The 26264-nt window shown below is 42.9% G+C and overlaps 2 long non-coding RNA genes across 2 annotated transcripts; one reads left to right on the top strand and one right to left on the bottom strand.

Annotated features, from left to right (window-relative positions):
* Window positions 1-1106: 1106 nt before the first annotated feature.
* Window positions 1107-8992, top strand: LOC132461080 (uncharacterized). Its single transcript, XR_009526506.1, has 3 exons — window positions 1107-1260; window positions 5380-5444; window positions 7800-8992. It is a non-coding gene; the product is annotated as an uncharacterized LOC132461080 (long non-coding RNA).
* A 4988-nt stretch (window positions 8993-13980) lies between these two features.
* Window positions 13981-14370, bottom strand: LOC132461084 (uncharacterized). The gene is made up of 2 exons (XR_009526510.1): window positions 14217-14370; window positions 13981-14077 (listed from the first exon to the last, which is right to left on the bottom strand). It is a non-coding gene; the product is annotated as an uncharacterized LOC132461084 (long non-coding RNA).
* Between the last annotated feature and the right edge of the window lie 11894 nt (window positions 14371-26264).

Raw genomic sequence — 26264 nt, 5'->3', positions numbered from 1 at the left:
CTGTATGAGATTCATTCCTGGCATATATATATATATATTACTAGAAAATTCAATATCGCACCTCAGATAACATGCTGGTGCCAATCTCAGGTCTAATGAACGACTCACATTCACACACAAATATACATCCAACGTTATTGAGGGAACAGCACCCAAAGACAAGCCCGACTTAACCAGGCGATCGAATAGGCGAGGCCAAACAGAGGAAGCCAGGTTCTCTCGATGCATGACACCGGTTTGCAACCTCTGGAATGTAAGCATGGTGGAAGTATTTCTAGCTGCCTGCCTGTCTCGTGTGCATGAGTCTGTCGAACGGGTGTCCTCTGAGCATGTGCTTCTCTGGGGACCCCTCGTCTGTGTCCCCTGACCCTAACCCTGGTGGCCCAGACGTGGTCTCCTGACTGTAATGATAATACCCATACTAATACTATGAATGCATTTTATTTATGAATCATTTTGCAAGCAAAGGCACGGTGTGCCGTGCAAAAATGACGCTCTTTTCTGGTTCTGTTGATGTGTTTTATGAAACCGGTGATGTGTGTAGACAACATCAACGACACCATGAGTAGTTCATCAACATCTGTGTAGTTAAAAAACATGTGTGTAGTTCAACAACATGTGTGCAGTAAAACATGTGTGTAGTTCAACCACATGTGTGTAGTTCAGTGTGTAGTTCAGCAGTGTGTAGCTCAGTGTGTAGTTCAGCAGTGTGTAGCTCAGTGTGTAGTTCAGTGTGTAGTTCAGCAGTGTGTAGCTCAGTGTGTAGTTCAGCAGTGTGTAGCTCAGTGTGTAGTTCAGTGTGTAGTTCAGCAGTGTATAGTCCAGTGTATAGTTCAGTGTATAGTTCAGTGTGTAGTTCAGTGTGTAGTAAAGTGTGTAGTTCAGTGTGTAGTAAAGTGTGTAGTTCAGTGTGTAGTTCAGCAGTGTGTAGCTCAGTGTGTAGTTCAGCAGTGTGTAGTAAAGTGTGTAGTCCAGTGTATAGTTCAGTGTATAGTTCAGTGTGTAGTAAAGTGTGTAGTTCAGTGTGTAGTTCAGCAGTGTGTAGTTCAGCAGTGTGTCTTTACAGAGAACCTGAGCGTCTCCCCTCCCCCCCCTCCCTCCCCAGGCGGTAACCCCTCCCGACCCGGTGGGTTCCCGGGGGCCAACAGCCCGGGCCCCGTAGCCGACCTGTACGGACCCAGCAGCCAGGAGTCCGCTGTGGGGAACTACATCAGCGCCGCCAGCCCCCAGCCTGGAGCCGGCTTCGGCCCCAGCATCACTGTGAGTAGGCTTACAACTAGCCGGCTTCATATGGATACATACTGTTCAGAAGTCTGATCCGGCTTCAGCCCCAGCGTCAATGTGAGTAGGCTCAGAACGAGCCGGCTTAATATGAATATATACTGGCTAGGAGTCTGGCGACTTCGGCCCCAGCATCACTGTGAATAGGCTTACAACTAGCCGGCTTAATATGAATACATACTGGTTAGGAGTCAGGCGACTTCGGTCCCAGCATCACTGTGAGTAGGCTTACAACTAGCCGGCTTAATATGAATACATACTGGCTAGGAGTCTGAGCCAGCTTCGGCCCCAGCATCACTGTGAGTAGGTTTAGGACTAGCCGGCTTATTACAAATACATACTGTTGACATTTCTGAGGCATTTCAGACACTGGGCGGGGCTTATTCCAGCTAAACGAATCACAGAGAGGATAGCAACGGCGCAAGCGACGTTGCTCTCTGTTTGCTCATTTCTGAGCTGATATGTCTCGACGTTAAACAGCAGAATCCGTAGCATCCGAGATGATTCAAAGGAAGGGTTCGAGGTCTTTGGCTGCGGGGGGTCGCTGTGTTGTTTTTCTGTCGCGCGCGACGGTCCCACGGACTGCGTGAGCGTGTACGTCCCCCCGTCCCGGCTGCAATGCGCCGATGGGCTCGGTTAGGATTCACGCTGAGCCCCGTCCCACCGGCAGCCGACGCCAGAGCCTGAGTGTGTTTCTGCGACGCGCAGAAAATCTCTGGAACAGCGGAGCCACCGACAGCTGCTCAGTGTGCAGAAACAGAAGCACGAGACTATAAGAACAGAGATACTCCGCTCTAATAATGCAGTGACACGATTAAAAAGAGTCAGGGATCATTGCTTAAAAACGCTCTCTCTCTCTCCACCCTCCTCTTCTTCACCATCCTGTCACCACCACTCTCATCCCCTCTGTCTCATGAAGTCATGCTAGCAGCCTGCTACATGCTACAGCAGCAGATAGCTTAGCATGCACAGATTGGCACAGCTTCGATGATTGATTGGCCCACCAACCACCAGACTAATTGCATGCAGATGTAGCCATGACTAAATACAACAAACAGCTATTGAATTAGTCATTTCTGGGCAAATATTAACGGTTCCAGTCAGGCTGCAGTTTCCGAGGTTTTTTTCGGGAAGCCGTTCACAAAAACATTTTCCGAAAGTCAAAACGCTAATCTCCACGAAGATCGGTGTTTACACGGCCTTCCCGGTCCCAGGTCGCCCCGGTCAGGCGGTGGGTCCTCTCGGCTGAAGAGGGGCTCGCGGTTTCGGGGGGGGCCACTTACTCTCCCTGACGGCCGTTCTGCCCTTGGAGGGGAGGTCATCTCCCGCCACATCCTGGGGCGGGGGAGAATGAAAGACCAAAGGACTCATCTCTTTCTGTTATCAGACCCTGTGGCTCAAATTAAAGTTCCCGCGAAGGAGGAGGCCCGGCGCTGAGCCACTGCCCCGACCAGCCGGGAGAAAAGGAAACCTTCAATCTGGCCCGACGTGATAAAGCTTGAAACTCGACTTAGATGTCAATAATAGCTTTGCTGCCGACTCCCGTCTCTGCCTCCCCCCCCCCCCCGAGGCGATGGGAGAGCGGACGTGGTTAGCCTGGCGCTCCTAGCCTGCCCCCCACCCCCCCACACCCCCACCGCGGCAGCCCAGACCTGGGATGGATTGGCAGCTGCAGCGGCTTCCTCTGCATCTCTGGCGGATTCGCCGTTGTCGCTGTTTTACTCTCATTGCGACATTCGTGAAAAACAGCAAAACTCGTGCTGCCAGCTCCTGTGTAATCCGCGATCCTCGTCATCGACCGCAATCACCCCCCGCGTGCAGCGCTGCCAGCCGAGCTCTTTGTTGCAGATTCTGTTCACTCTGCGTTTCCAGCTGTACTTTAATTGCCGCTGCATTATGTGGAAGACTGTGGCCATCAGCCGGGGGTTATTAGAGGAAAAAAACTAAACACTCTTCTAGAAGAACACACTTCTGGAATGAATCGTCTGCGCTCAAACATTCTCTCGCGCGGCATAGAAAGGAGGGAATGTATTTCCGCTCAATGTATTTACTCCCAATCTGTTGCATTCTTCTACACGTTTGCAAAGTGACATGGACTGCTTTAGTGTCCCTGTTCAGCACCGGATGGTTGAACGGATTCCACCCAAGAGTGGAGCCGCACAGAGTTTGTCCGGCCCTCGCCCCAGCCCTCACTGTCCCTGGTTGCTCCCTACTGCCCCTAGTGGCTCCTCAGTGACACGTCTCTGGGTGCACCGTCCCTCTCTCAGGATCAAAGCCTGTGCTTGATATGTAAATCAAAGGCAGGAAGGGTTCCGACGTACAGCTGTTGACAACAGCCCACTCCAGATCAAAAACACGCTTCATCTCACCCGCATGTTTTCATGGTTTAATCAACACAAACGTCCTTTTAAAACGACGTTATTAGAAACGCCGCTCATAGCACAGAACAGTCCCAGCGCGCATAACAGCAGCCAATCATGTACAAACCGCGCCGAGGGTAAGCAACACAAACGATGCGACACGTCACTGCGTATCGTATCGGACATTCCATTACCCTTTGTCGGTAAAAGATGGCCGACTCCGTGGCGTCTAATGGAGGGCTCACCCATTCGCTGGAAAACGAAACGCCGGTAATAGACAGCATTGCTCTGTAAATAACACAAGCGTTTATGAGAAACCGACACCATTCACCTATCTGCTGCTCCCTGCCGCTCCCGTCTGTCTGTCTGTCTGTCTGTGGATGGTGATGTTCTCCTTGTGCGAGATGGTTTTAGATTAGAGCAGGCCTGTGCCTTCCCCCTGAGCCTCCATCTCTACTCCTTCCCCTCCCTATCAAACCACTGATTGCTTTACTTCGTATTCATGCCTTCATTTCTTGTTTGTCATTTTTATACCTGACAGCTCATCACCTTAGATTCAATCGTTTGCAGCATGTGACACAATTTCTTTTGATTTTCATTTCCATGACACATTTCGTTTTTTCCGCAATTATCGACAAGAACGACGTCTAAATGATTCACACAAACGATGCACATCGATTGCTGTTTGTGATCTGAAGGGTTCCTTCAACACGCTTCTCACACGCTCTGTCCTAATTGGCATGTACTTAGCATGTGTTTAGCATGTACTTAGCATGTAATTAGCATGTACTTAGCATGCACTTAGCATGTACTTGGCATCTCTTCTGTCCTATCGTTCCTACCTCATAATTCATGTCTCCCACAGGCGTCCGTCCAAAACTATTTTATTTTTCCCTCTGGGACCCGGAGTACAGTAGCTTTGAAGAATGTCTCATCTGAACGTTCATGAAAATGTCCCTAAGCATGACGCCCCTTGACCTTTGACCCCTGACCTCTGACCCCTGACTTCCGACCCCGTAACCCTTCCAGGATCTGAGGTCAATCGATAAGTTCTGTACGCCGCGTTTTATAAAAGCGTCTCCTGATAAAGGCCTTTACAATATATCACCACATCGGTTACCAAATATCCTTATCACCTCATTCATGGACAATATATTAATCTCTGGACAAAGACGAGGTTCGGGTGAATCGCTTTTGTTTATATCTGTTTTTGAAAACCTTCAACTGATTATAATTCTGTTTAGGTGGACTGATAGCAAACCATTCAAACCTGTGGGTAGTTTTGTGTCGGGTGTTCCTGTCTCCCTTCAGCGGAACGTCTGATCACTGACCTACATAAACATATTATTGATCACACAGAGAAAGAACAACAGGATCATAACAACAGCTGTCGGGAAACTCTGCTTCGTCTGAATTGAAATGATGACGACTGCGCGGGCATGAATGGGTATCACACGAGGCCACAGCAAAGCGGAAACATTGGGTCTAATTGGTTTAATTCGAATAACAGAGTATTATCGGATTCCTGTAGTTCAGGGATCCGAACACGCATATCTAAAGACACTTACCGAAACACATTGAACCACATGTCTTCAAACAACGCTCTGACGCCTTAACTCGACCGGTGGCATCGATACAAAGTACCCATTCATGCCGGCCTGGTTCAAAGTGATGATGATGTGCACTAACAGGATTCCTCTGGATGTTACTGACCCCTTACTAACCTTTACACTTTTAGGGCCCGTTGATTGCGACAGCTTTCACAAACGGATATCACTGAGCCGCCGCTCGGTCGCACCAGAGGTATTTCATTCATTTAACTACCGCACACACTCCCAATATCAGCGCTGCCTTCTGCAGACCCCTCATCCTCCTTTAACGCATCCTGTTTACCTCCTGAAGAGCCTCTCCTCCCCGTTGACTCGAATGCCTTCACCGTGTGCGTGCGGCGAGTCAAACACACGCAGTGTTAAAGGGCTGATGTTATGCCACCGGCTGTGAGTGTGATTAGCCATTACAAGCCCTTTGATGAATCGGCCTCTCCCCGTGTTTCAGTCACTCACACATTACAAGCGGGGGCGTGCCCGCCTGATGGATAGATGAGCGGGATTCGCTACAGTCCACTGGTCAGGCAGGTAGACTGCTCATCCAGCGTACGTCCAGGTGGACACGCCCACTTATGATGTCACTAAAACACATGTAATGGCTAATCACGCTCACACCTGGTGGCATAATATCACCCCTTTAACAGTACCTGGTGTTAACAGTACCTGGTGTTAACAGTACCTGGCGTTAACATTACCTGGCGTTAACAGTACCTGGTAATTACATTACCTGGTGTTAACATTACCTGGTGTTAACATTACCTGGCTTTAACATTACCTGGTGTTAACATTACCTGGCGTTAACCTTACCTGGTGTTAACATTACCTGGTGTTAACATTACCTGGCGTTAACATTACCTGGTAATTACATTACCTGGTGTTAACATTACTTGGCGTTAACATTACCTGGTATTTACATTACCTGGCGTTAACATTACCTGGCTTTAACATTACCTGGTGTTAACATTACCTGGTATTAACATTACCTGGTACTAACATGTGTTTCTATGTGCATGTCCGCTGACTGCTTTGGGTGCAAGAGGTTTTGCTCCCCTTCTTAATATGCAAATAATGTGCCGATAATATGCTAAACATTGCCAGTGTTTCCTACTTAACACCCAGCACTAAGCTATTCAGGACATTAATTAAACCGGACTCTTCAGTTTAAACGAGACGCTGGCGTAGGACGGAGATACGGTCCCTACTCTGGGACCCCCCCAGTCCCCGAGCCCAGTCCCTGAGCCCAGTCCCCGAGCCCAGTTCTATCTGGTCGGGCTCATCCAAGCCCGATGCCTTCTGAACCGGTTCGGTCAGTCTTAACCGGTTGGCACCCAGGTCATCTTTCTAGTCGGACCGATTTCCATACTTACTTTATTAAAATTCAAGCCACACGTACAAGCTGCGTCACTAACATGATGTGTTATTATGATAAATATAATACAAAAAAATATGTCGTAGCTTTTATACTAACGAGCGTCAAGTCTGTGCAAAGCTAACCCACATTACAAATGTACGGAAATCATTTACATTTAAAGTGGTCAACATTTAGTCCTTCTTCTTCTACGCCTTTAATTTCATTTCCATGCCTTCCTTGTTTAATTAACTTTTGACTAATTCTACTTTTAGCTGCAAGCTGGTGTGCGTGGAAGACGCGCACACTATGTACACGCTAATGTACTTTATTTGTGTACTCCAGGGAAATTGCCCGACTTATGGAAACATTAAGAGAGACATAGCAGACAGTGCCCTTGATATTTGACGTTCAAATATCTGCGCTAAAACGTGGAAGATTACTGGCAATCTTCCTCAGTTAGTTTAACAAGTCTGCTCTACTGCAAATAAATCACTGGAGCGTACCGCGGCGGTTACCTAGGATGCAGGCACCTGTCTCTGCGTACGTCTGTCAGAAGTCACCCGTGTCGTGGACGTATCCATGCAGTGCATGTAACGGTCACACGCTTGAGTGTCGCGGTGCGGTCGCGCTCTCGTAGCGGTGCCCTGCTTCAGGCTGTCGAGTACAGCGTTCCACAACGTGACGGGCAGGAGCACCTAGAACCCCCCCAGGGGTCCAGCGGTCCGGCTGATCTCTGGACCCCTGGGGAAGGTGACACACAGAGCCCAGCCGGAGCGTGTGGAGGCTGGCGTCTGATTGGGCCGCGTCGGTCAGCTGATAGGCGGAGCTTGACCTGAGAACTAGCCTTGCTCGTTAGTGATGGTGTTTGGTCTTTAATACTTTATTCTTTATAAACTTCTATCGTTCCATCTTCCCACCCTCATAGTTCTAGTTCAAGAACAAAGAAATATAACCAATAATCCGCTGTTTGGCCTGCCCCCCTTTGTTGTGATGTAATCGTGTTTTAATTGAGTCTCATGGTTCTCATGTGTTAGTTTGAGAATGAGAACCATGAGACTCAATCAAACCACCATTTCTCAAAACTTAAAAAACTAAACATTTTCCTTTTTTCTATTTCAAAAAAACCTTTCGTCATGTTTTGTTTTTATTCAGGGATTCAACCTGATCCGGGTCCTAATTGTGTGTCTGTTTTGTCGGCAGAGCGTGTCTGGTGTGGTGAGGAAGACGAGCTGAGGTGTGTAGTTGGCTGTATGTTCGGGGGCCACCAACACCTCGGCCCTGCCACAACCCCACCCCCAATCCCCCCCCCCCCCACCCCCACCCCTCCCACCGGAAGACCCCGGGGAGCCCCAGACCGTACGAAGAAACGAAAAGAAAAGAAAAAAAAAAGTTAGTCATCTCAGAAAAAAAGGAACAGCTGCTGTACTATAGACCTCTAGAAGCTCACCTGGTTCGGTATGTTTCCAATCGACTTCACTCACCTCCTTCCTCCCTTCTGTTCGGACCTGTTGATAGAGAGTCGTTTCAGTTGATCTATCGTTTCTCGTGTCATTTCCTTTGACCTGATAGTATACTTGTGGAAATGGGTTTTGTTTGAATTCGGAGGGGTGGGAGTTACAGCCAAGAATATTTGCAAAGTCATGTCTTCACTTTTGTATCGATTCTAGCAAGGAAAAAAAATAATAATTGGAGAAATGTTGTGTCTATGCACAAAAAGCCAATTGAGAGTGAAAAGACTGAAAATTATTTAATTTTAAATTCAATGAAATTCAATGAAATTGCAGAGGGTCTCTTAGTCATAATTCTAAGTAGCGGTTTTAATTCTTGTGACGTCTCATTGTTAACCATAATTACCTATTTTCGGGCAATACAAAGAGGACTCCAATATTTTTATGGTCCTTTTTTATAAGTGTTGTTTTGTTGATTAGAAAATATATATATATGCTATAACAAATTTCATATAACTACATTGTGAATTCAAACTTGAAGAAAAGAAATGTAGCTGTACATATTATTCCAGTCACTGCATATAACCAACTTAATGAGAGAATAGCATATTTTTGTGATGGTGTGTCAAAGAAAATGTTATAGCGTGTGAATAGAAAAAAAAAAAGAAAAATCCGTAAACAATTATCGTCCTACTGCTGGAAAACGGAAGCCAGTGCGACAGAACACAAGCTCTGTGTATATACTCTGCTGAATAATTTTACAAGTGTCATACCAGCAAATTTTCAAATGGTGAGTAAAGCAAAGCAAGCGCAGTTTTGACGACGAGAAGGTTCCTCGCTGGCATCTTTGGTCTCACTGTTAAAGATATAATTTCAAAGATGAAAAAAAAAAAAGATTGAATCCAAAGCACACCGTTCCTTGGGCCGTATTTACTCAACAGTTTGCCGAGCCGCTACAGCGTTCGCGTGTCCGATAAAAGCACTGCTGATCCACCCGTATGTGTGCACAATTCTGCGTACAACGCAAAATGGCGTCCGATAAGCGTCCGATGTCGTTAGGACATCGGGTAAAGATGGTCGTTAGTCAGAGCGCCGGAGTGATGTGAAAAATGTGTTTGTTCAAATTAGCTGCCACAAGGTTGTTTTGCTGAACTGTGTTGTGGCCGTTTAAAATAGGTTTACGTTTTTGTTCGTTTTATTACATTTGTTCCTTTGGTATTTGTTACGATTCATAGTATATAAATTGTATGTGTTTTAACCATCCAAAAACGTACCTATAGCCTACTATATTTCACACGTATACTCTCGTCAAATATGTTTCGATTATTTATTTGTGCACATCTTTGACAATGAACGTGACATTGTCTATTAAAAAAGAGGATTCTCTCTTCCACATTTTCTATCACGTGAGAGGGATGTAAGAACAAATGGCCATAATTCTTTGTTCCATTTTACATCAATCCTTTCAGCAATATTTTCCGAGCAGAAGAATACAGCCTATTTATAATCGTTTTTGGCTACCTCCTCCATTAGAACGTGTAGATAGCGAAAACCGTCCAGCAAATTACTTTTTGAGTTAATGTTCTACATTCTATTCTCCTCCTTGCAGTTAGGTAATCTTCGCAGTTTGTTACACAAAGTAAAAGAACCGCGCACACACCACGTAAACCCGCCAGTAAACTGGGAAGCTGCCCTCTCAAAAGGTTTAAGCGCACGGTAGAATTCGGCGCGTGCTTCCTGGTAAATACGGCCTGTAGTTATGACGATTTGAACTTGAAGCAGCAGGCGTTTCACCGTGCTCTCTGCATCCTTTTATACTCTGGAGGGAGAACGCGGTTTGTTTGTCCCATGTTATCGTTTGTTCCTGCTGGACACAACTCCCGGGCTGCGTGCTAGGGCCTTTCCCCGGCGATCTCTCCCTCACTTCCTTCTGAATGAATTAGGAACCATTTTGATACCATACCTCAAGACCTGTGAGTACAGCTGTGGAATCATTGGCAGGATTAACTTATTCTAGCGCGGAAATTGATTAATTTATTCTTGCGCGGAGACGTACCGAGACATTGAAAGTTCAAGTGGGTAATCATTGCACTGTGAGTAGTAAAGTACAGGCCAATTTCTATTTGCACATGTATATGTTGGCTTTTTACAACGGTCCTTTGCTATGGGTATGTCACCGAGGATTTGGGGTAGTTTACTCTGAACAAGACATGCTCTCCAGAGCTTTGAGGTGGGTAAATAGTGTGTTAACTAGTGCGTGATATATAGCAGTGTATTGAGGTAATGCCTTTAAATTCCATTATGTGTACGACCCATCTAAGATATTTATACAAAACCAATACAAGACACTGATTCTTTTTGCTGTTTCTAAGTTGCTAATTTCTACACAATATGTTGGTACTGGTTTTCGATCGAACCATCGAGGGACTTTTAATAATATGCTCCAGGGTGCAGTGGGTTTTTTTTAAACATGTTGGTGAAATGAATGGTATGTACTCCAATACGCTACCTGTTGCATATGTATCTGTTGTTCAATTTTACCCAGTTTTGTCTTACTTGCTCTTTTGTTCCGAAAAACCAGGTAAAAAAAAGATTTAATAATAATAATAATAATATGCTGGATGCTTTTACAGTCAGTGATATAAAGGTGTGATCAAGTAATAATTTAAATAAGAAATTACCCTTGTAATGTTCAAATGTAAAAAAAAGAAAAGAAATACAAAACTATAAAAAAAAGAAAGAGATGCTTCTTTGCTGATTTCAATTTTAATCAAACTGATTATTGATACTTTGTGGTTAATATTAATAATTGTAATATACTATTAAATTGTACTGCACATCTATTTATTTCCCTCTTTCCATTCCACATCACCCCAAAAAAAACGAATGTTTTTTGTTCTTCATGGCGTGTAAAGAAGTCGCATCACCTTGTAAACAGAGTGCCGAGTGCTACCTCGTTCCTCTCACCTTTGATTGCCCGGCTGGCTGTTCCCTGTCCCCTGTCATCACCCTGGGTGTCGTGTGTGTCTTAATAGTATCATATTTACTGCAGTAGTAGATAGAAGTTCCCCTATGGGTCATGTTTAATACTAGCAACAAAATAACCACAAAAAAAGCTAATTTGCTAGAAGTAGGTTTTTTCTCTGAACTACGCGAGTTTCCGCACGATCTCCCAATGGTTTCCAATCAACCAAAGTACTCATGGATGGAGACTGTGGCTGTAAAGATGGACCGGAACAAAAGGCATTATTTGGATGCCCACCCTCGAATGTTTTCCTAAGGGTGTGCCATACTACCTTAAAAGCTAACGCTAGATATGCAAAATATATATTTGTTTAATTTACTGGGGACACAAGCTATAATTATCAAAAAACAAATAAGAAGGTAGCATTAAAGAACATTTTTATTTTTTTAACAAGTTCTCACAGACCCAGAATGATCACATTAGTTATAGTGTTCAATAGCAGTTATCAATACCGTTGATAGATAATAAAAGCATCGCTATCAGTAATAGTAATGTTAAAGTCATCTTTGACACTCATCTCTACTCACTAAACTATTTTAATCTGGGTTTTTTGCTTTTATTACTATGAAGATATGTTAATATTAGCTCCTTGGAAACAACATTTTATTTCAGTTGTAGACATTATTCATAAAGAGTCGCAGACGTCGTAAGACTAATGGAGGCCATTACCATAACGCAAACCGCCTTTTTCATGACAAACACAAACATTTGCTGTCGTTTTACCATCGTATGGCTCAGTCTTTATTCAGGCTGATTATTGGAGGGTTTTTACCAAGTTTGACTTGAACATAACATCTCCGCAGACACAGGGGACAGCACTGAAGAGCGGGGGGCGAATCATACAAGCATTAGGCATATAAAACGGGTGCCGTCGAAAATTGAGTGACAATAAAATCTGATGCTATTATGGTGTCATAAAAGTGGCCCCAACCCTGCAGCAGCGAGACGCCAGAGAGATCTCAGCCCTAATGTCCCCCAGAGAGGAGGCTGGAGGGCGGCATGCCCACTGGGCGACTGCGGGCCAAGAGGTTCACAGCGGGAGCCTTTTATTGTATTTGGTTAAAATGCTAATTCTTAGGTAAATATAGCTAATAAAAACAACAGCATCAGAAGCCTGTGTTGACGGCAGCGGCCCCTTCCACTGTTCCGAGGAGGGTGTCCCGACTCCTTCGCTTCAGTGGATGTCACGGTTCACGTGCCTCGACTAATTAGCGGTTAATCAAATCAACAGAATTAAAACAATTTGCTACACAGCTAACCCTGGCTGGCGTTCCTCGAGCACAACGGACGCTGTTTTGGTTTCAGGATAGCGCAAAGCTATTGGCACAGCTTTTATTAACTGGAGTTCAGAAGTCGGGATTGTGCATTGTTTCAGTTTTCCACTGTTAGCCGTTCAGGCAGTTAGCATCATTGGGGCCCCGTAGGGCATTTCACCTTGGGGCCAGAAAACGTTAGTCCGCCCATGGTGCGGGGAAAACAAACCGACCGTCGTTGTTGCTATGTGTGTGTTAAATAGATATACTTGTTTAAATGTTTGGCAAATATCCCTTTAATTCATTCAAAAGATATGTTGATACTGTATTCAACTCAAACCTCATCCACAATGAAATGTTAATTTGTTAGTTAGGAAAATGTATTAAAATTAGGTTAGCACTTACGCAGAAAAGCAATAAATGAATGAAAGGAAAACTTTTCATGTACTGAAATTCATTACTTTAATAAACTGTTTATAAAAAACATGACAACTACCAAAAACTGTTCAAATGTCATGAAAACGTACATCGAACGTCATCAATACTATTCATAGTTTTAGAGAAATAAGTAAGGTAATTACAATGCTAAATACAAATGTCTGTTTTATTTATAACAAAATCTTTAACTAAATATATAGATGTACGTATATCATCCACAGTTTTGAGAGTTATTGAGAGTGTTTTATTTTAACTTTCTGTTAGAAACTTTGTCTTGTTCAGCTTTTGCCTTATCCCTTCACTGGTTTATCGTTAAATTGTATTATCGAGTAAGAGGCTGTAATATAATCACACAAATCCTAGTGTAGCTCCTTCACCTTCATTTTCAGTTTCATGTAGCATAGAAATACTAGAGATGACTGAGATAGATTAATGACAATGCCTCATAAATATAACAAAAACAAAAGTTGGAGAATCTGGATGTCACGTAATGGTTTTTCCATTCCATCTTTTCTATTGATGAATGGTTTCTGTTTTTGTTTCCGTTGTGCGGTAGCGCGGTCTTTAAGGTAGCATGGCACCGTGGCAGTAATCGTGTTTTGTGTTGACCGTGACACACAGCTAATGAATGTGATACATCTTACTAGGCTAGTTTATCCATTTAGAGGAGGGTGTAGGCGGTCTAATGACGTTATCAGAAGAGGAGGTACGGCCGGGCGGGCGGACGGGCGCAGCCCACCACTTAATCCACTTAAACTTGAATCTTAGGCAAGTGCCCGGCCCTTAGTTCTCGGCCTTACAGTGTACCCCTAAAACAGACAGGGGGCCCCCTCCTCAAACCAAAACCCCTCCATGTTGCATCATATTGCACTTGTATCTGCCTTCAGAAAACAGACTCTCAACCAATGCAAGCTGACAAAGGTTTTCATCTGTTCTGATGAACGACCGAGACAGGCAGACAGGCAGACAGGCAGACAGACAGACAGACAGACAGGCAGACAGGCAGACAGGCAGACAGGCAGACAGGCAGACAGGCGAGGCCTATAGGTTCTTTTGTAGCAATGAACCCCAGAGCAAACATGTTGTTGACATTGGTGCTAGTCATTAAATATAGAAGGTAATAACGATAATACGTGCGCTTAACTCGCAGCAAAACCCATCCGATATTGTACCACAACTGAAGCCTGAGCTCTTGTTTCAAGGTGTATCCGAAAAGACTTCTTTATGTCCATCCAAGCAGAATAGTCATCCCAGCCTCCTCCACCACCATGCCTACTCCCAGCCTCCTCCACCACCATGCCTACTCCCAGCCTCCTCCACCACCATGCCTACTCCCCCCATCCTCCACCACCATGCCTACTCCCAGCCTCCTCCACCACCATGCCTACTCCCAGCCTCCTCCACCACCATGCCTACTCCCAGCCTCCTCCACCACCTCCACCCTCATCCCAACAGTGCACCGTCCACCCCGTGGTCATCACTCTTAAAAAAGAAATAAAGGACCTCAACCGTTTATGTTTCACGCACACAAACACGCATACGCACACACACACGCGCACACACACGCACACACTTCACCCGGTCGTCACGGTCCGAGCGGGTACACACCGTGTGGCTCCGCCCTCGTGGCGGCTCGCCAAGGCGGCGGGTCGGTGATCAACAGTCATTACCCGGTGTGTGTGTGTGTGTGTGTGTGTCTGTGTGTCTGTGTGTGTTGTCGCCCCCTGCTGTGAGCCCCCTCACAGCTCTCCTCAGTGGGCTCCTGATTTGCCTTGTCCATCTCAACAACTCACCCCCCTTTTATTTCATTTGGATTATTATTATTATTATGTCAAGCAACTTTTTATGGCGAGAGTGGCCCCTGGAAGCATCTCCCAGGGGACCCAAGCAACGATCTCACGCCGTTATTAAAATATACTGGAAGTGGATATGGGGGTCTCATATTTCAAATGTGGAAAGTCTAATTTTATATTTGTATTTTCAAAAAATAATAATAACAATAATAACGACAAAAATGTTTGTGAAAGGTTTCCATCCTCTACTGTGGTCCAGAAATTGATGTGTCTGTCTGGAAAAAAAAATCAATAAAATGAATTGTTATAATCCTTGTTCCCCGTGTTTCCTTGGATTCGTTAAGAGTGCGTGCACGATATTTACAGACTATATTTCTGCAGAGAATTCATAGCTGCTTTTATGGGGTTAAGGAGTTCCCTGGCTGGACAGTTTTTCCCTGTCATATTGAACTGTTTATTAACAGATTATGAAACCTGAATCAGAATGTAAAATGTTCCAATATGTTTGGTTTGAGGGTTTCATTTTTAGTTCCGGGGTTGGGGTTAGGGTTTATTATTGGGGTTTGATGGTTTGGTTTTCGGTTCCCAGGTTGAGTTTAGGGGTATCTATGGGTCGTGCTGTAGGGTTCGGGGTGATGTACATTATAACCTCCTACCACATGTCGGGTCTCTGGACGGTCATGCTGAGAGAGAGCTTCAGTCACTGCAGATCTGGGTTCAAGTCCAACCAAGAGGCTGTCCCTGGAAACATAATGACCCACAGTAAATGATGTCACAGGGATTATAAGGTCAACTGAAACCTCCGCCCTGGCCGTTGCCGCTGTCTCGTCGGTGGGTTGGAGGTAGCTGCAGTTTATATCAATGGTTTCCCCAACCGTGTCTCAGACGCGCTGGTCCTGTGAGCTAAGCTGCTGTTTATCAGCACTGCAGACCTCAGTTCAAGTCCCGCCAAAAACGTTTCCTTGGAAATTACAAACAATTTCATGTGTACTTCAATGTTAATTATAAACTCCAACCGTATTAATATCCCTGTCTCGGTGGTCGGTCCGAGAGAGCTGCACTGTGTCTCCGCTGCAGACATGGGTTCAAGTCCTACCAGGAGTGCTCTCTTTGTAAACTTTGGGAACACAAAGAATGATGATGTGTTAATTGTAGCGTCAAGTGAAACTTCAGAGCTCTTCCTATTGGTTGGCTCGGTGGTGCAGAACAGAGAGATAAGGGTTCCTGCTTCAGGAGGCATGGGTTATAATCCCCATGGAAATGTGGTTTCAGAGGTGTCTCGCATGGGACGTGAATTGTAACATAAATTATAATTGACAATACAATCACAGGAGATCGTTCCGTTTCTAAAATGGGATTCCTTCGGAGAAAGTCGTCTGTGGGGATTGAACCAATGTCTCGAGAACTGATAACCAACTCTCAACCGGGCAGCTGGGAGGGGGGGGTCTGTGATTTGAACGCAGTTTATGATTGACATTACAATTCACATGACACCGTTTGCAATATTTAATTTGGCTGCCATGGAGTGTCTTCTTGGCGGGGCTTGAACCCTTGAGTGCAGCGCTGATAAACTGCAGCACATAACCCGGGCCGCGCTTGGTTAATCTAGCGTCAGGTTAGACCTTTAGAGTGAACTGTTTGGTTTGGGTTCGGCTACAGGGTTGGTATTAGGGTGAGTGTTGTGATTTTATAACATGGATACCAGGAGGCCTGTAGCTTCGGCTTTGGAAGAAGATAAACCGCGCAGAGTGACTGGTCACCAGTGGCGGGTGGCGATCAAACATGTTGGTGGGGCAAAGTAATAGACAGGGGGTCTGAGGTTGCATTTTGGGGATGGCCACTACCTATTTACCTACTTTTCATTCAGATTCATAGCCTACATCCTGACTTGCAGGGCCTGGACAAGCTTACACTGCATATACAGACCTACTTCATGGCCATTCCACCAGCCATTGCTATTTAACCCATTGTTGTTATTCTGATATTGAGACAAATCATGATCACTGTCCTATAGCGTCCATTTTTTGTGAGTCTCAATGTATACTTCAAATGCAGTTAGAAATATGGGACAGTTGCTTCATTTTGTTTATATGCTACAGGCCGAAAGACCTTTTAAGTATAACATTGCTTGGGGAGTCCAATTCCTCCACTGAAAAGGGTGGAAAAGTGCTTACAACTCTCTGCTAGTTAGCGATCTATCTCCCCTCTACATGTAGTTGTGGTGCGCGAATGCTGCTGAGGGAGGTAGCCTATTTGATCGATTCGCTGAATTGTCCAGTCATATGGTGATAACAAAAAAGAAAAGCGATACCATTGGCCTGGGGCGCACACTGGTGCGACCCGAGGGCGAACACTGGTGCGCCAATGAAAAGCTGTCTCTGCTTGATAGACAGCAAAAAGTTAGTGAGCTTACATTGGCCGGCGCTCCTGACTTGGAGGAGGGCTTTATTTCGAATGACCAATAACTAGCCTAGCCCAAATCATTGACGTTCAGACGCATTTAAATGGTTGCTGGCAGTGACAAGCATGTCACACAATTAATCGAGGACAAACGCTATGTAGTTTTTTTGATTGATTTCGTAATGATAATAGTTTATATAATAGTTAAACAGATATATTCAAGTGAATATTTCACGGAGGGGCGGCGCCCTAGCGCCCCCTATTGACCCACCGCCACTGGTCGTGAGAGTTGCTGGTGTTGTATTTCCTCGGACAAACGGATGAACAAAATGTTTGCAATGAGTTTCGGCTTTGGATATGGATAAACGGGGATTGAAAGAAGACACGCTGTTGATGGACGGAGGGGTCGAGGAGGACGAAACGGAATAATGAAGTCCTGCAGGTGGGAACACTGTTGTTTTTTATTGGTCGTCATGAAAAGAAACATAAGGGGCAACACTGTTGTTTTTTATTGGTCGTCATGAAAAAAACAAAAGGGGTCACACTGTCGATATTTATCAAATAAAACATCGGGGGTTACACTTGTTTTTCTTTGGTCGTCATGAAAAAAAACACAAGGGGTAACACTGTCGTTTTTATCAAATGAAACATGAGGGGTGACACTGTCATTTTTTTTTGGTCGTCATGAAAAAAACCATAAGGGGTAACACTGTCATTTTTTATTGGTCGTCATGAAAAATCTAAAGGGGTAACACTGTCGTTTTTTTATTGGTCGTCATGAAACATGAACATAGGGAAATAATATAAATACACACATTTTAATGTCATGTATATCCTCTTTATTGATGATTGATTATTGTGTATTGTCATCGCCTCAGTGGTGCAGTGGAGTGCACTCTGCCTAACCCACTGGAGATTGTGGCTCAAATTCTGTGGAAAACACATTATCTTTAATTTAAAACGAAATGCTATCATGTCTATTGCACATATCTATTGTCTATTGTCATAACCTCAGTCTTAATTATCGTATTAATCTCAGTGGGAAGTGGAGAGAGCTGTGAGCTAACCCCCTGGAGACCGGGGTTCAAGTCCGGTTGATGTCCTCTGTTGGAAGACTATTATCTCTATTTCATGATAATAATAAAGTTAAGTATAACCTTTGTGATGTCTATATCCAGTGTCTTGATGGTGCATTGATAAGTTCGGAGGTTAACACTCTATACAGCTCAGGTTCGGATCCCTGCAAAAACGTTGACAGGGGTACTACTGTTGTTTTTTATCGGCCGTCATGAAATACACATAAGGGGTAACACTGTCGATATTTATCAAATAAAACATAGGGGGTAACACTGTTGTTTTTCTTTGGTCGTCATGAAAAAAAACATAGGGGGTAACACTGTTGTTTTTCTTTGGTCGTCATGAAAAAAAACACAAGGGGTAACACTGTTGTTTTTATCAAATGAAACATGAGGGGTGACACTGTCATTTTTTTTTGGTCGTCATGAAAAAAAACATAAGGGGTAACACTGTTGTTTTTTATTGGTCGTCATGAAAAATCAAAAGGGGTAACACTGTCGTTTTTTTATTGGTCGTCATGAAACATGAACATAGGGAAATAATATAAATACACACATACATTTTAATGTCATGTATATCCTCTTTATTGATGATTGATTATTGTGTATTGTCATCGCCTCAGTGGTGCAGTGGAGTGCACTCTGCCTAACCCACTGGAGATTGTGGCTCAATTTCTGTGGAGAACACATTATCTTTAATTTAAAACGAAATGCTATCATGTCTATTGCACATATCTATTGTCTATTGTCATAACCTCAGACATAATTAGCGTATTAATCTCAGTGGGAAGTGGAGAGAGCTGGGAGCTAACCCCCTGGAGACCGGGGTTCAAGTCCAGTTGATGTCCTCTGTTGGAAGACTATTATCTCTATTTCATGCGAATAATAAAGTTAAGTATAACCTTTGTGATGACTATATCCGGTGTCTTGATGGTGCATTGATAAGTTCGGAGGTTAACACTCTATACAGCTCAGGTTCGGATCCCTGCAAAAACGTTGACAGGGGTTCCACTGTCGTTTGTTATCGGCCGTCATGAAATAAACATAAGGGGTAACACTGTCGATATTTATCAAATAAAACATAGGGGGTAACACTGTTGTTTTTCTTTGGTCGTCATGAAAAAAAAACATAAGGGGTAACACTGTTGTTTTTTATTGGTCGTCATGAAAAAAAACACACTGTCGTTTTTTATTGGTCGTCATGAAAAAAAACATAAGGGGTAACAGTGTTGTTTTTTATCGGTCGTCATGAAAAAAAACATAAGTGGTAACACTGTTGTTTTTTATTGGTCGTCATGAAAAAAACATAAGGGGTCACACCGTCGTTTTTTATTGGTCGTCATGAAAAAAAACATAAGTGGTAACCCTATTGATGATTGATTATTGTGTATTGTCATCGCCTCAGTGGTGCAGTGGAGTGCACTCTGCCTAACCCACTGGAGACCGTGGCTCAATTTCTGTGGAAAACACAATATCTTTAATTTTAGACGTAATGCTATCATGTCTATTGCATATATAACCTCAGACATAATTAAAATACAAATATCAGTGGGAAGTGAAAGTGGTGTCTTGATGGTGCATTGATAAGTTCGGAGGTTAACACTGCAAAAACGTTGACAGGGGTACCACTGTCGTTATTTATTGGTCAACATGGAAAAAACATGAGGGGTAACTCTGTCGATATTTATCAAATAAAACATAGAGGGTGACACTGTTGTTTTTCTTTGGTCGTCATGAAAAAAACCACAAGGGGTAACACTGTTGCTTTTATCAAATGAAACATGAGGGGTAACACTGTTGTTTTTCTTATCAAATGAAACATAAGGGGTTAGACCGTTTTTTATCGGTCGTCATGAAAAAAACATAAGGGGTAACACTGTCGATATTTATCAGTTAAAACATAGGGGGTAACACTGTGTCGTTTTTATCATATGAAACATAAGGGATAACATTGTCGTTTTTCTTCGGTCGTCATGAAAAAAACCATAAGGGGTAACACTTGTTTTTTATTGGTCGTCATGAAAAAAAACATAAAGGGTAATACTGTTGTTTTTTTTTGGTCGTCATGAAAAAAAACATGATGGGTAACACTTGTTTTTTATTGGTCGTCATGAAAAAATAAATAATGGGTAACACTTGTTTTTTATTGGTCGTCATGAAAAAAAACATAAGGGGTAACACTGTTGTTTTTTATTGTTCGTCATGAAAAAAACCATAAAGGGTAACACTGTTGTCTTTGTCAAATAAAATATAAGGGGTAACACTGTTGTTTTTTCATTGGTCGTCATGAAAAAAACATAAGGGGTAACACTGTCGTTTTTTATTGGTCGTCATGAAAAAAAACATAAGGGGTTACAGTGTTGTTTTTTATCGGTCGTCATGAAAAAAAACATAAGTGGTAACACTGTTGTTTTTTATTGGTCGTCATGAAAAAAACATAAGGGGTAACACTGTCGTTTTTTATTGGTCGTCATGAAAAAAAACATAAGTGGTAACCCTATTGATGATTGATTATTGTGTATTGTCATCGCCTCAGTGGTGCAGTGGAGTGCACTCTGCCTGACCCACTGGAGACCGTGGCTCAATTTCTGTGGAAAACACAATATCTTTAATTTTAGACGTAATGCTATCATGTCTATTGCATATATAACCTCAGACATAATTAAAATACAAATATCAGTGGGAAGTGAAAGTGGTGTCTTGATGGTGCATTGATAAGTTCGGAGGTTAACACTGCAGAAACGTTGACAGGGGTACCACTGTCGTTATTTATTGGTCAACATGAAAAAAACATGAGGGGTAACTCTGTCGATATTTATCAAATAAAACATAGAGGGTGACACTGTTGTTTTTCTTATCAAATGAAACATAAGGGGTTAGACCGTTTTTTATCGGTCGTCATGAAAAAAACATAAGGGGTAACACTGTCGATATTTATCAGTTAAAACATAGGGGGTAACACTGTGTCGTTTTTATCAAATGAAACATAAGGGATAACATTGTCGTTTTTCTTCGGTCGTCATGAAAAAAACCATAAGGGGGAACACTGTTGTTTTTTATTGGTCGTCATGAAAAAAAACATAAGGGCTAACACTGTTGTTTTTTATTGGTCGTCATGAAAAAAAACATAAAGGGTAATACTGTGGTTTTTTTTTGGTCGTCATGAAAAAAAACAATGGGTAACACTTGTTTTTTATTGGTCGTCATGAAAAAAAACATAAGGGGTAACACTTGTTTTTTATTGTTCGTCATGAAAAAAAACAAAGGGTAACACTGTTGTCTTTGTCAAATAAAATATAAGGGGTAACACTGTTGTTTTTCTTTGCTCGTCATGAAAAAAACATAAGGGGTAACATTGTCGTTTTTATCAAATGAAACATGAGGGGTGACACTGTTGTTTTTTATTGGTCGTCATGAAAAAAAACATAAGGGGTAACACTGTTGTTTTTTATTGTTCGTCATGAAAAAAAACATAAAGGGTAACACTGTTGTCTTTGTCAAATAAAATATAAGGGGTAACTGTTGTTTTTTCATTGGTCGTCATGACAAAAAACATAAGGGATAACACTGTTGTTTTTCATTGTTCGTCATGAAAAAAACATAAGTCAATTATATAAAACATAATTGTCGTTTTTTATTGGTCGTCATGAAAAAAAACACAAGGGGTAACACTCGTTTTTATCAAATGAAACATGAGGGGTAACATTGTCGATATTTATCAGTTAAAACATAGGGGGTAACACTGTGTCGTTTTTATCAAATGAAACATAAGGGATAACATTGTCGTTTTTCTTCGGTCGTCATGAAAAAAACCATAAGGGGGAACACTGTTGTTTTTTATTGGTCGTCATGAAAAAAAACATAAGGGCTAACACTGTTGTTTTTTATTGGTCGTCATGAAAAAAAACATAAAGGGTAATACTGTTGTTTTTTTTTGGTCGTCATGAAAAAAACCATAAGGGGTAACACTTGTTTTTTATTGGTCGTCATGAAAAAAAACATAAGGGGTAACACTGTTGTTTTTTTATTGGTCATGAAAAAAAACATAAGGGGTAACACTGTTGTCTTTGTCAAATAAAATATAAGGGGTAACACTGTCGTATTTTATTGGTCGTCATGAAAAAGAACATATTTGAAACAAAAAAAAAAGTATCCTTGTCAAATAAAATATAGGCGTAACACTGTTGTTTTTCATCAGTCATCATGGGAAAAAAACATAAGGGGTAACACGGTCGTTTTTATCAAATGAAACGTAAAGGGTAACACTGTCGTTTTTTAATCTGTCGTCATGAAAAACCCATGAAAGTAAAGTTCCCCCCCCCTTCCCTTAGAATTTTTAAATGCATGGAGATATACTGACGGGACTTGAACTCAGAACTCCAGGGCCTAGAGTCATGTGCTCTCTCCGCTGCACCACGTATAGTTGAAAGTTATACTTGACCTTATGAATAACTTCACATTGTTAGGCTCATGAAATCATCTGGTTCCCGTGAAGACCGCCCACGGGAACCAGGGGGCTTTTACATGATTTGATGTAATAGAGAGGTTACATCTGACATTAAATACACATGGTAGTAAGCTTAATCTTCAGACATCACTCTGTCAATCTTGGTCTGAATGATGTTTGTCACTCAGACCACATGACATCGCTCAGGCCGAATGATCGAGTGTGCCAGGACTTGAACCCCAGTCTCGAGCGCTGCCATCCAAGAACACTCACCGCTGCACCGTCGAGACACTACTAAGTGGCCGGAGGTTATAGTTGACTTAAAACTCATATGACATTGTTCGGCTTCTAACTCTACATCCAGCTCCAGTGAAGACCTGTCGTGGCAGGACTCCAGGGGTCGCTATAAACAGCTCTATCAGCTGCACCCTTGTGACGTCATGATTTGATGTAACATCACACAATGTTGTTAGATTTACAAAAAACGTTCGACTTTTTAGCTAAAAACAAACAAAAATACAAAGCATTTTCAAAGTTGCGCCCGAGCTTAACAGGGCTAAAAAGAACCATAGGGCCTATGAGCCCTTCATAATGGGTTCTGATTGGTTGAGGGTTAGGGTTATAGTTATCGGTAGAACTGTTAAACAAGAGATAGACTGTGTTCTCTTCGTCGACTGAATATGAGAGGTGGGATGGAGTCTGATGGGCACAGGAATAAACAGCAACACTCAAGTCACTGCCCAAAGATTGAAAATACATGCTTTTTTTGATGAATTCAGTGCAGTCATATGCTGTTATTGTTGGTCGGGATAATGCCGATAATGATAATGATAATGCCGTATGAACAATTGCATGATAATTAGATGTTTGACGAGTAAAAAAATGTTTAAAGTTCAAAATCCTAACAAAAAAAAAGTATGAATCAACTTTAAAACAAGTTGCTTGATTTCTACTTGCCATGTGCATAATTTATATAGGCCTACTTGAAAACCAAGAAAAAACGAAGTAAACGCCTGTTTTTACTTGTAAACACGGAAGAAATCCATCTTTCACTTTCAACAACCAATGATTACAAACCAAGTGTTTCATTGATTTTTTTGGGGTACCATTTTGGACCTTTGGATGACAGCAAATCAGTGGACGACATGGAGCTAAGAGAAGGATGGAGCAGTGCTTAGCCTGTCCGCCCCTAGCAGAACCGGTCTGCTAGCGGCGGTGGCTGGCAGCAGTCGGCGCGAGGTCCACCAAGACCTGCACCGTGTGGGCCAGCCGACCCAAGCCCTCGCCCCCGGTGATCAACTGGGCGGCACAGATAGATTCCTGGGGGAGGAAAGGAAAAGGGTGAGGGACTGCATATCGGTGTCTTTTAATTTGTCGCTTTTCATTAGAGCCGTGCAACATGCAGTCATGGGGACACAAGACGTACGCTGCTAACGAAATGGAAAGATGTGCAAGGAAAGTGCGCAACTTACATCGGAAAGCAAAATAACATTCTAAGTAAAGTAGAGGAAGCATGGATGAGCTTGCAACAAAATGGTCACTTGATGCTAATGTAGTCTCATGTGGGGCGAAAAAAACACCATGATTGTTTTCCCTCTAGATACGTTAGCCCTTATCACAACAAACAAATGATGGGGCATTTTCATTTTGTTTGAAATTCATTTTTGGAAAAAGTTACAGCCCTAATTATTACAAATAAAAATTGTATTTTCCTAAAAAGCTAAAGTATTTCAAAATAGAGATTGAGCTTCCCTCATTGGTCTTACTTACGTGTCAGTGTCCCACCATGCTGCCCTGGCTTGGTGACACTATTCAGTATGCTGGGCTTTTTGTTTTTTAAGTGACTGTTCTCCATGTATCAGATATATATATTCAATTAATAAAGTACATTAGTGCAGCTTTTAATCTTTTATTGCTGACACCAAAACATTGCAAGAATGAAAGTATCGTTTTTAAAAGTTTTTAAACTTTAAACTAAGCTTCCGTAAACCTCAGAATAAAATTATATACTACTCAGTGGCAGATGGTGGAATTTATTTGAGGGGGGGCTGAACATTTGCATTCCAAACCCCTGTGGGGGGTCTGGGGGCATCCTCCCCCACAAGATTTTTTTGTGATTTTCACAAACAAACGAAGCATTCTGGTGCATTCTGACAAAATAGTAAAGGCAAAAAAAGAACATTTACTTACAAAGACTAATGGGGCCAGGGAACTAAGTTTTAAGTTAATTTATTTGCCTTGTAGAAATCAGCAACATTAAGTGTGCAGATACATCAACAATAACTGTGAATTACACACAAGGTAACATTCTCTCTCTCTGAGTGTGAGTGAGAGAGAGAGAGCTAGAGATAATGGGTTAGTGTGTTACGGCCAAGCCATTGTGTTGGTAAACGTCACCCATAAATATATCTACAGTCTGCATTAGTATGCATTTAGACAAATACAATGAAATATCAATTCCACAAAATTCATGTGAATGTGCAAACTTTTGTGTGTGGTTGTTGAAGACACACTTAAGTCATGATACCAACATAGGTTTGCAGAGGACTACATACAGTACAATATGAACACTGAAGGCCTGAAGCCACCATAGGTTTGCAGAGGACTATATACAGTATGTACACTGAATAGGTTTGCAAAGGACTATATACAATATGAACACTGAAGGCCTGATGCCACCATGTTTGCAGAGAGCTATACACAGTATGTACACTGAATAGGTTTGCAGAGGACTATATACAGTACACTTGGAAGGGGTGGGGGGAGGTTGTGAGGGTCTGCAACCAGTGTCCACCTCAAGGGAAATACATATAGGCTAGTGGAATAAATAGAAGTTGCTTACCTTTAGCATGGCTAGCTTCACACAGTTGTTCATATGCACTCTTGCTCGCAGATGTTTCAGGTCTGTCAACCCTGTCTGTGTCCACGAACTATCACACACACTTGTTTTAAAAAGCATACAAGGAAAGCAAATTATTGCATTGGCATACCCACAGCTAGTTAGCCAAGCCTGAACCAAACTCTGGAAAAACTTCTCTTGTAGGCTCTATCCTTTTCTCTTGCTCGTTGGGTTATGTTCACTTCTGGCTTTTCTGCTCCGAGTTCTTTTACTTGCAATTTTTCAGCAAATGTTCTTCTTTCGAAGGGATTCATAAGCAAAGACTTAACTGAATTTGGGGCTAGCTGAACTCACAGGGAAACAGTGGTAGCAGTACTCAAAGTCGCCATCTTGCTGATCTCTGAGGTAATGGCAAATGCGCGGTTACGCGCAGTGGACGGTGGCACTGCGCTTGGGGCTATATTTTGAGCGCCCACAAGCCATACAATTCGACGACGCTGATTGGCGAAATTATGTACTTTTCTGCAACGGGGGAACCATTGGCTAATAATTCAGGCATGTGGGGCTAAGCGAACTGCGCCCCACGGAAGACATCTACTTCACCAAGATGAACGTTGAACATGTAAGTGAATGAAGATTTAATTATGGGGGATTTCTAAAGATATTCTAAAGTAAATGCATTATTCAAATGCAATTAAAATAGATTAATTCTCAAAATGAGAAAGATTATTTAAAAAAAAAAGATGGCCGGTCGGCGGGAGGGCGGCGCCCCAGCGCCCTCTATAGGTGAGCCGCCACTGCTGCTCACGCCTCTTTACAAACATCAGCTCGTCGTGAGACAGCAGCGACAGACAGACGTCATGACCCCCCCTCCCCGGGGTTGTAACCCCCCCTGTACCTCCCTGACCTGGGCAGTCTGGCTCCAGCCAGCTCAACCAGGCTCCAC

The sequence above is a fragment of the Gadus macrocephalus genome, chromosome 7 (genome assembly GCF_031168955.1).
Source record: "Gadus macrocephalus chromosome 7, ASM3116895v1".
Classification (NCBI taxonomy): Eukaryota; Metazoa; Chordata; class Actinopteri; order Gadiformes; family Gadidae; genus Gadus; species Gadus macrocephalus.
The sequence above is the reverse complement of the archived record's forward strand: the minus strand, read 5'-3'. Positions and strand labels throughout refer to the sequence as shown.